Source organism: Bos grunniens, chromosome 8 (genome assembly GCF_055505025.1).
Source record: "Bos grunniens cultivar Pamir isolate PY7600 chromosome 8, Bosgru_T2T1.0, whole genome shotgun sequence".
NCBI lineage: Eukaryota > Metazoa > Chordata > Mammalia > Artiodactyla > Bovidae > Bos > Bos grunniens.
Window position 1 is genome coordinate 3,866,755 of NC_141172.1, and position 15,678 is coordinate 3,882,432.

The 15,678-nt window shown below is 42.5% G+C and overlaps 1 long non-coding RNA gene across 1 annotated transcript in view; it reads right to left on the bottom strand.

Annotated features, from left to right (window-relative positions):
* The window catches only part of LOC147366558 (uncharacterized), a 357,719-nt gene that overhangs the window by 341,047 nt on the left and 994 nt on the right, over positions 1–15,678 (bottom strand). The gene's annotated exons all lie outside the window — the stretch shown is intronic.

Consider the following 15,678-nt stretch of genomic DNA (forward strand, 5'->3'; position numbering starts at 1 on the left):
CACAAAGAGCCGGACATAACTGAGTGACTGAACAAGAACAAATAAACAAAAAGTTGTAAATTCATAAAAGAAAGGGAGGTGAGAAAAAGAGAAACCAAGCTGAAAAATCAAGAACTAGGTCTGATATAATCTTTTAAAAACAGCAACAGCAATACCAACAAGATCAAATCTGAATTTAATTAAGCTTTTAAATGAAACTTCAGTCCACAGGAAACTTGGGCGGTAGAAGAGAAAGTTAAATGACATCTGAAACCAAATCTAGAATTTAAGAATCTAATTTCTTCACTAAGTCCATGCAGGGTAGGGGTGGGGTCTAGATTATGAAATATTCACAAAAGTTTTGTACAGCTTAAGAACCACACATCATGAAATGGAACTTGCTTGGATCCTGAATAGAATATAATAAACTAACTGAAAAGAGGCATTTTTAGACAATTAAGGAAATCTCAATCTGGGTTATGTATTGATGACATTAATTATTGTTAATTTGTGGCTATGTGGGGAAATGTTTCTCTCTCTCTCTCTCTCTCTCTCTCTCTCTCTTGCTCTTTTCTCTCTCTTTTTCTCCTAGAGAAGATTGCTAAACCATTTAGGGGTGAAATGACAAGATACATAGAAAATTATTCAGCAACAGCAGGAGGAGGTTGGGAAGATGAACAAGTATGGCAAGATCCAACAGTTTACAAACATCCATGATTGGTATATAGAAATTTTCATAATAAGATTTTTTAATGCATTGGCTTTAAAGGGATGTGGGAACTCAGTAACAATAGGGAAATAGCTACATGTTGGTGACAGTGTAGTCACAGCTAGTCATCAGCATTTTATTTTATTTCTCCCCTGGAGCTAAAATCATTATATTGGAATCATCATCATATCTCTCATGTTTGAATGGCAGAATGCCTCAATAATATAATATTTTACTCAGGTTTTATATTTAGGATATTTATTAGCTCCGTCTGAGAACTGGTGTAGAATAACATGAAAGAAGACACCATAAATATATGAGCAGATGGCATCTTTGGGGGGAGGAGGGTTTATTATTGAAGTATAGCTGATTTGCAATGCTGTGCCAGTCTCCACTGTACAGCAAAGTGACTCAGTTATACACATACATACGTTCTTTTTTAATATATTCTTTTCCATTACGGTTTGTCACAGGACATTGAACATAGGTCCCTGCGCTGGACAGTAGGGCCTTGTTGTTTATCATCCTATATATAATAGTTTGCATCTGCTAATCCCAACCTCCCAGTCCTTCTCTCCCCCACCTCCCCTCAAGGACTGTTTTTCCCCCCCTTATTTTTTTTAAATTATGGAAGTATGGTAGCACACTTACTGGAGACCTGGAGAATACAGAGCAAAGTTACATATACTTCCACTATATATTACAATTATTTTTAAGTAGATAAATTAAGATTTTTAGTTGCAGTTTCAATATCAAACTATTAAAAATTAATAGAATATACAGAAAAGTATAAAGATTGACCTGAAAAGCACTATGAACTAGCTTAACATAATTAAGATTTACACAATTTTCACACAACAGCAGGACACAAATTCCCTTCAAATTCCCATAGACTATAAACTAGGAAACAGAAAAAAAAATTTGACTGAGGCTTGAAACTTCTAGTCCAATTCTGAGAATATAAAGAAATGCTACATTGTTTTAAAAAAGAAATTAATATGTGATAGACACAGGGATCAAACCTGGGTCTCCTTCATTGCAGGCAGACTCTGTACCATCTAAGCCACCAGGGAAGCCCCATGGTATTTATTATTAACTAAAGTACAGATTTTGCTAGTGTCCATTATTTGTTCGAATTTCACAAAATTTTATGCTAGTGTCCTTTATTTGTTTTCATACCTTATTGAAGATTTCACATTGCATTTGATCGCACTGAGCAGCTTCAGTTACATGCAACAAATTCTGATAAATTCTCTTTTCATTTTTATTGTTATCATTAGAAAATTATATTTTCTGATTTTCCTTGTTATGGCTTCTTAGATACACCCATCATTTAAAAGTGGACATTTAATTTCCAAATACATGGGGTTTTCTTAAGTACCCTTGACATTAATTTCTTATTTTGATACTAATTTCTCATTTAAATGCTTTCTTCTCTATTATCACTCTCTGTGCTTTTTTTTATCTTTTAACTTTATTGAGGCTTTCAACAGCTAAGACAAAGATCTTTCTTGGTAAATGTCACCTTTTTGTCTGCCAGAATCTCTCTCTCATTTCTAAATGTTGGACTACTGGTTATTAGTTGTCTAGAGAACTTTCTTCTTTCTTATCAGTAACATACAATTATCTTTCAAAACCATGTTATGATTAGTAAACTTCAAAGAATAGTTCATGTTTTCAAAATGCTTACTCTAGATAGGTTAGTCCTCCAAACATACATGAAACATAGAGTCTAGTTATCCACCATTTAACCAGATAGCAACAGAGATCACACTGATTTTAAAAGAAAGAATGAGGGGGGAAAACCACCATGTTTACAGGAGATGCCAGCTTCCACAACCAAAATCACCATGTAGCAATCTGGGTCAAAATAATCCTATTCAGAGGAAGTAAAGGAGGGGAACTCAGACAGTAAAGAATCTGCCTGCAATGCAGGAGACTCAGGTTCAATCCTTAGGTCAGGAAGATTCCCTGGAGAAGGGAAAGGCAACCCACTCCAGTACTCTTGCCTGGGAAATCCCATGGACAGAGGAGCCTGGCGGGCTACAGTCCCTGGGGTGGCAAAGAGTGGAACATGACTGAGCATGGCACACACACATGCACACACACACACAAAGGAGACCAAGATGATAGACCTAAAAAGCACTGAGACACAGAAGTCACGTAACTGCCCGTGTTCCGTGATGAAGAGGCAGAGCTTGTCCAGGGCACACCCGGCAGCACTCAGCCCTGAGCCCACGGCAGCCAGAGCCACGGAAGAGCACTGCATGTCTCCCCACAGCATCGGGTTTAAAGGTGGGGAGGAAAATAACACCATGAAAAATAGCACTGATATGAAATGGCCTGTTAGAGAATAGAACGCACCATACAGAACACTTGCTTAAATGAAAGTTTCAAGAAGATGCTGTACTTCAATCTGAGACTGCCGATTCCCCACACACGAGCACCTACCATCAGCCTGGTTCTCGGGGAAAGGTTTGCAGGGTGCCGGCCTAAGGAAAGGGCTAGATGGATGAAACTGACCCTCCTCTTTGAAGATCCAGAAACATTGCTCCTGGCAACCATAAGTTCATTTGAAGTAAGTCAGAGAGAGAAGAAGAAATACCATATGACGTCCCTTATATGTGGAATCTAAAAAGAACAATACAGATGAACTTACTTAAAAAACAGAACGGGACCTCACAGAGACCAACACATTCTTTTTTGTGCTGATCCACTGAGTGGGTGACTGTGGACTTCTGCTGGCCACCCTGCCTCCCCCAGGAGTCCTTTCATAGCTGTCATTGGACCCATCGAGCGTTCACTTTTATTCCTCTGGCGTCACTCCTCAGTATTAATGGGCCAAGCCCCGCAGCCATCACAGTGGATGGATTGTGAGCACGTGATACAGTTAGGGTTCTGAGTTTTGCTCTCATGTGTCTTAAGGACTAGTGACCGTGATGAGGGTGAACTGTTTTCATCATTCTGAGGGATAAACACCTCACCCGCAGCACGCGGACTAAACCCTAAAGTTCTTGAAATCCTCCTTGCAGTTCAGAACAACCTCAAATGAGACCGTTTCTCCTCAAACCACAAAGGTCATGACAGAATTGTTGCCACTCAGTATTCCCAAGGACAAGCCTCTGCACCTCCCAAAATAACAAACCCAACACACCCCCTTAGATTCACAGGCTACCTAAGTGCATACAAATGAGCAAGAAAATCCCACAATGCAGCAGCTTCCCAGTGAAAACACGGGAATTGACAAAATGCTAAATACCCCTCAGCTTTCCCTGTTCGTCTGTTCTGCAAACCCGACTGATCTCACTCTGCCGCACAAAACGCTCCATGTGCAAAGTCGTGACAAATATGAGAATAATAGCAAACAATCATTGTTCTCAAAGTTCAGAACACGCCCTGAGTCCTGCTGAGCTCCCAGGCACCTCTGTTTGTTCAAATTCCGTGTCCAACGTTTATGGGATATGCTAGAATCCAGCGAGTTAATCTCTCAGGTTCCACAGTAGTAAAATGAGAATAGTAGTCCCTACGTTCCAGAGTGAGTTGAGTATTAACTGTCACGATGCATGTAAAGCTCTCATCTCAAGGTCTGGCCTATGGGACATGAGCAACAGAAGCCGCCTGTCTGCTCGGGCAGTAGCAGTGGTACCCACAGTATCTGCACATCCAAGTTTATGGCTACAGTAACAGGAGTCTTTAACAGTCTGGCCATCTCAAAGCCAAAGGAATGCAGAATAATCCAAAGATAATCATTTCACATGTGCTATAGTTATTGGTAATTAAACATCTAATTCTCATATCTAAAAGAGAAAATTACATTTAATTCTCTTTCATGCCAAAGTGAACTGAGCGAATTTTCTCCTGAAGGTAATCAGTTTTGTCTCCCCTAAAAGATCTAATTGTCAACAAATGTTTGGGATAGAAGATGCCAACTAAATAAAACAAAGAAAACTGAATATGGAAAGAGCAGTTTCTTTTGACAGTGTCAGACCCAACACTGACATTCTGAATGGGTGGATGGTGGGGGGAAGTTCAAGTTCATTGTGAGTCTACCCCTGGGTTACATTGAGCAGAAACAGGCAAGAGTCTTCCACCGTTCAAGGACTCCTTTATTTCCTCTCTCTTCCTCTGCAAATGAATTATAAAATCACTAAAACTTTAGAAGCAGAGTTTGCCTCTTCTAGCTTGTGTATGTGTGTGTTAGATGCTCAGTCATGTGACCCCATAGACTGTAGCCCACCAGGTTCCTCTGTCCATGGGATTTCCCAGGGAAGAATGCTGGAGTGGGTTGCCATTTCCTCCTCCAGGGGATCTTCCTGACCCAGGGATTGAACCTGGGTCTCCCATATTGCAGGTGGATTTTTTACCATCTGAGCCACCAAGGAAACCCCCCCCCTTATAGCTTACTAGTATGTTTTCTTTAGTTTTAGGAACCCCCCCTGAGTTGTCCTGCTTGGTTACAAAACGGGAGCACTAGAGCTAGAAAGCTTGGCCATGACTACTTGAGCTATTCATTAAGAAAACAATCTTGGTTAGTCTCTAAAGATGACAGTATGGATTGGAAGAGAGTGAGTCTCAGATAAAGCAGGATTAGAGAGGGGAAGATAAAAATCAAAATGCTTATCCCTTGCAACTTCCTTCAGCTGTTTTTAGTTTTCTCCTTGCAACTGGAAGGAATCCTGGTCCTTTGGGGGGATTTCCAGACAGCTCTCTCCTGAAACGATTATGTGCCATCACATAAGAAGAGATCATGCTATATCTCCTTGTAACTTTTTCCTTATTTGACTGCAGCCATGAAATTAAAAATCACTTGCTCTTTGGAAGAAAAGCTATGACAAACCTAGATTGTGTATTAAAAAGCAGAGATATCACTATGCCAACAAAGGTCCATATAGTCAAAGCTATGGTTTTTCCAGTAGCCATGTATGGATGTGAGAGTTGGACCATAAAGAAGGCTGAGCACCAAAGAATTAATGCTTTCAAATTGTGGTGCTAGAGAAGACTTGAGAGTTCTTTGGACTGCAAGGAGGTCAAACCAGTCAATCCTAAAGGAAGTCAGTCCTGAATAGTCATTGGAAGGGCTGATGCTGAAGTTCCAATACTGTCACCACCTGATTTGAAGAGCCAACTCGCTGGAAAAGATCCTGATGCTGGGAAAGACTGAGGCCAGAAGGAGAAAGAAGCATCAGAGGATGAGATGGTTGCATGGCATCACCGACTCAATGGACATGAGTTTGAGCAAACTGCAGGAGATGGTGAAGGACAGAGAAACTTGCCATGCTGCCATCCATGGGGTCACAAAGAGCTGGACATGACTTAGCAACTGAACAACAACAAACAAAGTGGAGGTGAATATGTTGTTGGTGCGTGATAGATTGAGTTCTAAATACATTGAGAAAAGTGTATTCATTCAGACATCCTGTTAAGCACAAATCTCTTCCAATATCCACCCCAAAGCAAAGGAATGCCGTGCTGCCTCACATGACCTGCTGTTATGTCCAGACCCTTTGCGCTTGGCTTCTTTTCTTTCATGGCTTTATAAACAAAGCAAATTCCCCAATCACCATCAAGTAAGCACTGTTCTTTTTTATTACTGTGAAATATGCATATAAAATTTACTTTTATAGGTATTTTTAAATAAACAGGTCAGTGGCATTAAATACATTCACACTGTTGTGTAATTATCACCATCTCCAGAACTTTTCCATCATCCCAACCTGAAACTCTGTCCCCGTTGAACAACTCCACATTCCTGTCTCTGCAGCCCCTGGTAGCTTCTATTTTGCTCCTTGTTTCTATGGATTTGACTGTTCCAGGTAATTCATAAGAAGTTCAGAAGAACCCTACAGTGTTTGTCCTTTCGGGGACTGGCTTTTTTCACTTAGTATAATGTCTTCAAGATTCATTCATGTTGAGGCATGTATCAGAATTTCATCTTTTTAAGGCAAGATAATACTCCATTGTGCATGTGTGTGTGTGTATATATATATCACATTTGTACGTTGTACATATATATCACATTTTGTTTATCCATTCATCCATTAATGCAACTTTGGGTTGTTTCCACATTTTGGCTATTCAGATAACGTTGCCATGAACATGGGTGTACAAATACCTGTTCAAGTCTTTGCTACCAATTATTTTGTGTGTATACCCTAAAGAAAGAAAGTGAAAGTGAAGTCACTCCATGGACTGTAGCCTATCAGGCTCCTCCGTCCATGGGATTTTCCAGGCAAGAGTGCTGGTGTGGATTGCCAGTTCCTTCTTCAGGGGATCTTCCCGACCCAGGAATCGAATCCGGCTCTCCCGCATTGCAGGCAGACACTTTACCATCTGAGCCACCAGGGAGAATTACTGTATACCCTAAAGGGGAACTGCTACATGGCCATCAGCAGGTGGTGCAATTGTCCCTTGAACTAGAGTAAGCCAAGGGGAGGTGCTGAAGTCTACGACTAGCAAGAGTGGGGCTTTCGCAGCTTCTCAGGGCCCTCAAATCAAAGTTGGAATCCCAAGTCCACCACAGACTTACTGTAACCTCAACCTCGCTATGCCTTGTTTAACAGGGTAAATGCTGGCCAGCAGAAAGCTATGTCCAGATCCAAATTCCTGAGCCTGTGAACGTGATAGTATTTGGGGAAAGGATCTTTGTGGATGGAATTAAATTAAGGATCTCAAGATGAGATCATGCTAGACTATCTGTTGGTTGGTTGGTTTAGTCACTAAGTCTTGTCAGACTCTTGCGACCCCATGGACTGTACCATCCTGGGCTCCTTTGCCCATGGGATTCTCCAGGCAAAAATACTGGAGTAGGTTGCCATTTCCTTCTCCACTAGACTATCTGAGTGGAGCCTAAATCCAGTGGCAAGTGTCCTTAGAAGAGACACACAGAGGAATGGGGAAGGGAAAAGAAGAGAGGGGAAGGCCATGTGAAGACAGAGGCAGAAATGGGAAAGTAGGCGCACCCTAAGGAATGCTGGGATCTCCCAGAAGCTGGGAGAAGCAAGGAATGATATTTCTCCTCAAGCCTTTGGAGGGAGCACAACCCAGCTGACACCTTGATTTTGAACTTCTAGCCTCCAAAACTCTGAGAGACCACATTTCAGTGCTTTACCCTACCAAGTTTGTGGTAATTTGTTACAGCAGCTACAGGAAAGTAATACAGCTTGGTTTCCTCATTGCAAAATAGAAATGCAACCATACCTCCTTCATAGAGTAGTTTTGATGATAAAATGAAATAATCCACAAAAAGCACCTAGCCTAGGGCCAACAGCATGTTCTTAGTGAAATGCTGGCTGTTATTTACTGCAATGGAAACCCTGTTTGCATAACAAATGGATGGCGGAGGCAATGCAGTACCTCAGTCATACACGAGGCAGTGGTTCAAGAGAGTGGTCTCATAGTCATTGTCTTGTCTACCAGTGCCCATGGGTACAGGGAGATTTTGAGATCCTGAATTCCAGAGAGCAAAGTCTAAGTTTCCATGTGTCTATGTGTTGGGGCTGGGGGGGAGTTGTATGTAATAATCACGTGAAATAGTCTTTATGGGCCAACAGAGATACAAAGTGAGAATACTTTGTGTGTGTGTACGTTTTTCTGGAGAGCCCATGGCTTTCATCAGATTCCAAAAAGAGTTTAGTATCACTTACATAAAGTGATATTAACAGCCTTGAATAATAAGATTAAGACCAGGCTCAAAAATATAAAACAAGTAAATGTCCCATTCAGCTGGAGGGCCACCTGAGGCTCAAAAAGTCATTGCTGGAGCTTAGCCTGTGACCTAATTCCAGCAACAGGAGGAGTCGGGACTTGAGTGCATGCTCAGATGTGTCCGACTTTTTTGCGACCCCCTGGACTGTAGCCCCCAGCCTCCTCTGTCCTTGGAATTCTCCAGGCAAGAAAACTGAAGTGGGTAGCCTTTCCCTTCCCCAGGGGATCTTCACGACCCAGAGGTCGAACCTCGGTCTCCTGCACTGCAGGCAGCTTCTTTACCATCTGAGTCATCTGGGACTCCCTTAAGCCGCCCTGTGTGTGGTATTTTGCTATGGTAGCCCAGCTGGTGAATTCATTAAACACCAAAAACTATGCCAGATGTTGGAGTTGGAGATGATGAATGCATAGCTTCTCCCCAGGGTCACTGGCTTGAGGGAATACTACAGGCTCCTGCAAGACACAGAAGCCAGCCCTTGATCTCTCAAAGCCACCTGAAACTCAGCGGGTTTGCTGAACTTCCACGTGAACTTGCCTGGACCAGCTGTTTAAGTTGTACATGGACCCAGACTCACTAGACTGGAACCAGACTTCTGCAGGCTGTCTTTAAGACCTCTTTTGTTTTGTCCTGCATAGTTTTGTGGTTCTGTTCTGCTCTATTTCCAGGGAGAAATAAAGTTTCACTCTCTCCCAGAGAAAGGACAACAGTCAGCTTTTGACACCCACCATTTCAATCATAATCTCATTGAACTCTGATTAGCTCGTTCTGAGAACTATCTCTCCATTGAGTCTGTTGTGATTAACTACATCCACAGCTGGGCTTCACGGGTGGTGCTAGTAGTAAAGAACCCACCTACCTGCCAATGCCGGAGATAGAAGAGGCTCAAGTGTGACCCCTGGGTCAGGAAGATACCCTAGAGGAGGGCATAGCAACCCACCCCAGTATTTTTGCCTGGAGAATCCTATGGACAGAGGAGCCTGGTGGGCTGCAGTCCATGGGGTTGCAAAGAGTCGGACACAACTGAAGCAACTTACAATACACATACAATTAAGAAAATTGTGAGGAAGACTATCCAAAATGCTCAAATTAGGAGAAAGTGTGGGATTATTGTCCAGAAAGCTGACTGGAACATTCAAGCATTCTGAGATTACTGCACTGGTTGTTGCATGAGATGGTGGCCCAGTGTGGGATTTCTGGTGTCACTGGTTTAAAAGGAGAATATTTGCTTTTTTCATAGGAAATATTAATCAGTTTTCCCTACTAGTTTTGCATGAATTTCTCTTGATTCAGGACATAGAGGTAGAATACTGGTCAGTGTGACACAAAATTTTAAGGCTAGACCTCCAGAGTTCACTATTTCTGCTGCTCATCTGTTTGATTTGTGTCAGGAGGTGAGGAGGAGGAGTTTCCTGTGCTATACAGTAGGTTCTCATTATTTTATATATAGTGTCAATGGTGTATATGTGTCAACCCCAACCCTTCAATTTGCCCCGACTCCCTCCTTCCCCCCTTGGTTTCCATATGTTTATTCTCTATGTCTGTGTGTCTATTTCTTCTTTGCAAATAAGACCATCTGTATCATTTTTCTGGGCTTCCTAGGTGGGGCTAGTGGTAAAGAACCTGCCTACCAATGCAGGAAACCTAAGAGACACAGATTTGATCCCTGGGTCAAAAAGATCCTCTGGAGGATGGCATGGCAACCCATTCCAATACTCTTGCCTGAAGAATCCCATGGACAGAGGAGCCTGACAGGCTACAGTCCATAGGGTCATAAAGAGTCAGATACTAGAGAAGCAACTTAGCATGCACACATATGTTTTTTCTAGATTCCACATATATGTGTCAATATGCAATATTTGTTTTTTTCTGATTACTTCACTCTGTATGACAGTTCCCAGGTTCATCCCTGTCTCTGCAAATGGCACAATTTCATTTCTTTTTATGGTTGAATAAGATTCCATTGTATTTATGTAGCACATCTTCTTTATCCATTCCTCTGTTGATGGACAGATTACTTCCATGTCCTGGCTATTGTAAACAGTGCTGCAATGAACACTGGTCTACATGTGTCTTCTTGAGTTATGGTGTTCTCTGGGTATATGCCCAGCAGTAGGATTGCTGGGTCATATGGTAGTTCCCCAAGTCACCTCTTGTACTATGGTGTGTTTAACAGTGATGAAATTTACAGTAGAAAGCTCAGACCTTGAATTATCTTACTTGAAAATAAAGACAATTTGCTGACCTTCCTTGGAAGGATGACTGTTAAACTCAAGAATGAGTTCAAGAGAACCGACTTCCCTAGAGAACTTTAAGAGCCCACAGATGTCCATACATCTCAAGGACTTTGCTTTAATCCTCTCCAATTCAGCAGGACATGTACTTCTCAGAATCAACCTTATGATTCTTGACTGCAGATTTTCATTAACTAACGGTACTGAATTTTACACAAAAGCCTAGCATCCCTTTATTAGACAAGCTTTTAAACCTGTCCACATTTCCATGATCTGAACTGAATTCAAAGGAAGAACTGTTTTATCTAGACACCATGCTCCATGAGTCATTTCTCAAGCACTAAAAACTTGTTTTATTTTCACTGCCTATAGTGACCTGGATTCTCAAGAATAATGTTGAAAGTGGATTTTCAAGATTACAACAGAGTTGGAGCAAATCTGAGATTTACTGGCAGTTCTCAGATTAAAGCGGTCTTGACGGGAGTGTTTTTATTAGCAGAATATCACTCCAGGGGAAACAACAGGGATGGGAAATGTCAAGGGATTAGGGGCCAGGTCTGGGGAGATGGCCCTGTGTGCGCTCCGAGCGGCGGTGCAGCAGGCATGGTGATAACCAGTCTGCAGTTTCCTCCCACAGTCTCAGCTGACACGGGGCCATGATGCCTCCAGGGCACACAAACCACCTTCTCCAGAAGGCACTGCCTTCAGTGCAGCATCTCCGCTTAGAAGCCCCTCACAGGCACGGATGGTGCGGCTGACAGCGTGGGACGTGGTCTTCCTGTAGACTCCTCCCTGCAGAATACTCTGACTCCCTGCTGACTTTCAGATCTTCTTTAGGCAGTTTTTCCTGTAGATAGTCTTGAACTCTCCCTGTAAAACTTTCCTTCAGGTCTCATTTCCCCTCCTCCTATGCAGCTTTAATTTACTCTTCTGAGTTTTGTATATTGCAGGGAGAGAACTGGGGCACGAGAGAATCTGTGCATCTCCCAAGCGACTCCTTGTTGTTGCTTAGTTGCTGTATCTAACTCTTTGTGACCCCAGGACTGTAGCCTGACAGGCTCCTGTGTCCATGGGATTCTCCAGGCAAGAATACTGGAGTGGGTTGCCACTTCCTTTTCCAGGGGATCTTCCACGGATTGGCCTGTGGCTCTTGCACTGGTAGGCAGATTCTTTATCATTGAGCCACCTGGGAAGCCTGAGTTTTCCTGTAGAAAGTCTTGAACTCTCCAAAAAAATTTTCCTTCAAGTCTCATTTGCCCTCTTTCTGTTCAGCTTTAATTTACTCATCTGAGTTTTGTATATTGCAGGGAGAAAACCAGGGCACACGTGAGTCCTTTCATCTCCTAAGCTATTCTTTAGACTTTAACAAAAAGTCTGCCTTCACATTTCTGGCGTACAAAAGATCAAAATTGTTCCATCTTCTCTGCTTTACAAAGGATACACCCAGCTTCATTGGACACAAAAGGAGGTATTTCCTCAATGACGGTGTAGATCAGGATAAAGTCACCACAGTTGTGCAGCTTTCTAAGTTTTCTCTTTGGAAAATGTTGTATTTTAAGAGTCTAGGTTCGAAATCTAGAGTCTCGTGCAGAGGTCAGGAAATGCTTCCTCCCCATAATCTGTGACTCCTCTGATTCCCGAAGCCCCCCAACCCCTGCCCAGAGTCCAGGCATCGCGGGCCAACAGCTGTCCCCTTCAGCCCTGGGCCTAGATGATTTAATGGTCACTTGTCCATCCCTGGGCTGCCAGCACTTTAACCAAGCAATCATTACAGGGGTCTTATTGCTGACCCTGCTTCAGCCTCTATTCCTTGGTCAGTCTCCAACCCCACCCAGGACGGAGCTCTCTTCTAAACCCAAGGGTTCACAACCATCTCTCATCTCCATGCATCCCTTGGGCTCAGTAAAGCATTTGCCACCAACGTACCACCCCAAATTGCACTGTTCTGGTGAATTAATTCTCTCCATTCCCATTGCGTGGGTAGAGCAAGGATCTAGGATCAGAGATGAGGGTACCAATCCTGCTTGCCATCTACCTGTTGCATCATCTTGGACAAATCATGTAATTTCCCAGAATCTCAGTAACAACTGGAAGCACACGCACTTCACGGCAGTGGTGCAGATGAAGAAGTGAAATGACAGTTGTGAAAGCTCCTAATTCAGTATGAAGCATTGTTGTTGTTTAGTTGTGAAGTTGTGTCCAACTCTTTGTGACCCCATGGACTGTAGCCCGCCAGGCTCCTCTGTCCATGGAATTTCCCAGGCAAGAATACTGATGCATGCTAAGTTGCTTCAGTCATATCTGACTCTTTGTGATCCCATGGGCTGTTGCCTGCCAGGCTCCTCTGTCCATGGGATTCTCTAGACAAGAACATGGGAGTGGGTTACCATTTGATTCTCCAAGGGATCTTCCCAAATCAGGGATGAAACCCGTGGCTCCTGCATTGGCAGGCAGATTCTTTACCACTGAGCCACCAGGGAAGCCCAGTATGAAGTACAGGTATTCTCATTTCTTTTCCTTCTGTCCGAGAATGTTGCTTAATTAGAAGTGGCTAATTTACACAAATTTTCCTCATCTATTTGTGCAAATCGAATCATTTTTGGCAACTAACCCATCATCTGAAAGTTCTGACACTAGATATATTTCACAAACAATATTCACAGTCCCTCACTTCAAGTCGCAAGACACAGTTTTAGAAATAGACTATTTGGAGCAGAGCACATACATTAAATCTGAAAGCCCTATGGTGGTGTTTGTGCTGTGGGCTCTTCAATTCCTTATGTAAGCTAGGCTTCTGAAACAAGTGGTTCTAGTAGGTCCCAGGGCACGAGAGAGATGCCAAAGCAATTACATTTATGGTGAATTCAGAAGAGGAAAATGTGCGTGCAATGGGAAGATGATCTCTGCGGGCTTAATTTCTAGGAAAGGAGACAGTCATCTCTGCCAGCAGCCACTGTATGCCACTGGCATGGAGCAATTAGTGGGGATGATCCTCGAGAGCATAAATGGTGTCATGACCACGAGGCAGAACCTTCCACAGTGAAGGTCCTAGAAGGATAATGAGGGCGTCGTCAGTGCTTTGAATTTATAAGCTGTTTTCTAAAATTTTGTGTTGGAGTGTAGTTTATTGACAATATTAGTTTTGGGTGTACAGCAAGGGGATTCAGATATATATACATACACATGTATTCCCACCTCTCATATATATATATATACACACATACATACACACACTCTTTCAGATTCTTTTCATTATAGGATATTACAAGATATTGAGTAGAGTTTTCCCTGTGCTTTACAGTTGGTCCTTATTGATTATCTCTTCAATACACAGTAATATGTACATTTTAATCCCAAACTCCTACTTTATCCCTCCCCGCCATCTGCCATTTTTAATTTCTAAAATCAAAATGAAAGTCACTAAGTCGTGTCTGACTCTTTGCAACCCCATGCATTGTAGCCCACCAGGCTCCTCTGTCCATGGGCTATTCCAGGCAAGAGTGCTGGAGTGGGTTGCCATTTCCTTCTCCAGGGGATCTTCCCAGCCCAGGGATCGAACCCACATTGCAGGCAGATTCTTTACTGTCTGAGCCACCAAGGAAGCAGTGTGTATATTTTAATCCCAATCCTATTTTATCCCTCCCCACCATCTGCCACTTTTAATTTCTAAAAGCACCTCACTTTTTTAACCCATCTCAGATGAACTGGGGCGGGGCTTGTTTATATTTCTATCCTCAAGTCACTCACCCTGAAAGGTTGTTTTGTTTTAATTCTGCTTTTTCTCGTTCCCATCGAAGTCCAGTTTCTTGGAAGAGAAGCTTCCATTGGTTGACCTCCCTTTTCCTCCTTTACTGATCTTGAAAATTTCCTAGCTGCCAAGTTCAACAGCCCCTCCCAGACCTTCAGCCTGCTTGACCTCACTAAGGAATTTGACCCTGCTGACCCCCAGCCCTGTCCACTTCTGGAAAACCTCTCTGGTTTTCCTCTTATTTTCCTGACTACTCCTCCTTTGACCGCTTCCAGAAGAAACCATTCCTGGGACTTCCACCCTCAACCCTCCTCATCCTCTTTGCTTCTGTGATATCCGGTCCTTCAACTATTACTCAAAAGCGGTTGCATCAGAGTCCAGCCAGGAGAAAGAAAGAATGCCAGTAATTTGAACAGGGAAATCTTCATTTGAACGAAAGTGTTAACACTGATGACTAGAAAAAGATATGTCTATATTAATCAAACCAACAAGCTTAAGTAGCTTCAATACCAGATATCGATTCAGTACTGAGTATTTCTCAGATCACATGAATCTGAAATTCACTCTATTTCTGAGAATTCATGTAAGCATGCAATTTCTGTCAAGCAAATAAACAGAGCTCAGACACAAAGCAATCTTGGCAATGCCATTTGGAGGCAGAGATACCTCATAATTAGAAGGGACACATAGACATGCGTATATCTTTACAGACAAAGACATCTCACAGTTTTCCAGCTAGAGTTTTAAGAGGCCTTTTTTATTTTCTTCTTTCTTCTTCTTCACTCTCAGGGATTAAAGTTACCTAGAGCACAGGTAGATCATTTACATCTCAAAGGCACATGAAGACAAACACCCGTTCCTTCCAGAAAGCCAACTTCCTCTAAGGGCATATGCAAAAACCAGTTTCAGAATGCCAAAAGATTCCTATTTTGGCCATTTTCAGGTACTGTTTTTACTTTCTAAATAGCCAGTTCAGTTTAAACAAATAACAGTAATAACAATACGTATCATCCACTGTATATTAATACATTTGTTGTGGTTCAGTCGCTATATCGTGTCCGATTCTTTGTGACCCCATGGACTGCAGCACGCCAGGCTTCCCTGTGCTTCACCATCTCCTGGAGTTTGCTCAAACTCATGTTCATTGAGTTGGTAATACCATCTAAACATCTGTCACCCGCTTCTCCTCCTACCCTACTCTTTCCCAGCATCATTAATACATATGCCTCACTTTCAGAGAAACAGGAATCCACATTTAAGTTAACCTTTGCTCAGCACCTGTGGCCGTTCTTAAAATAAAAAGCAA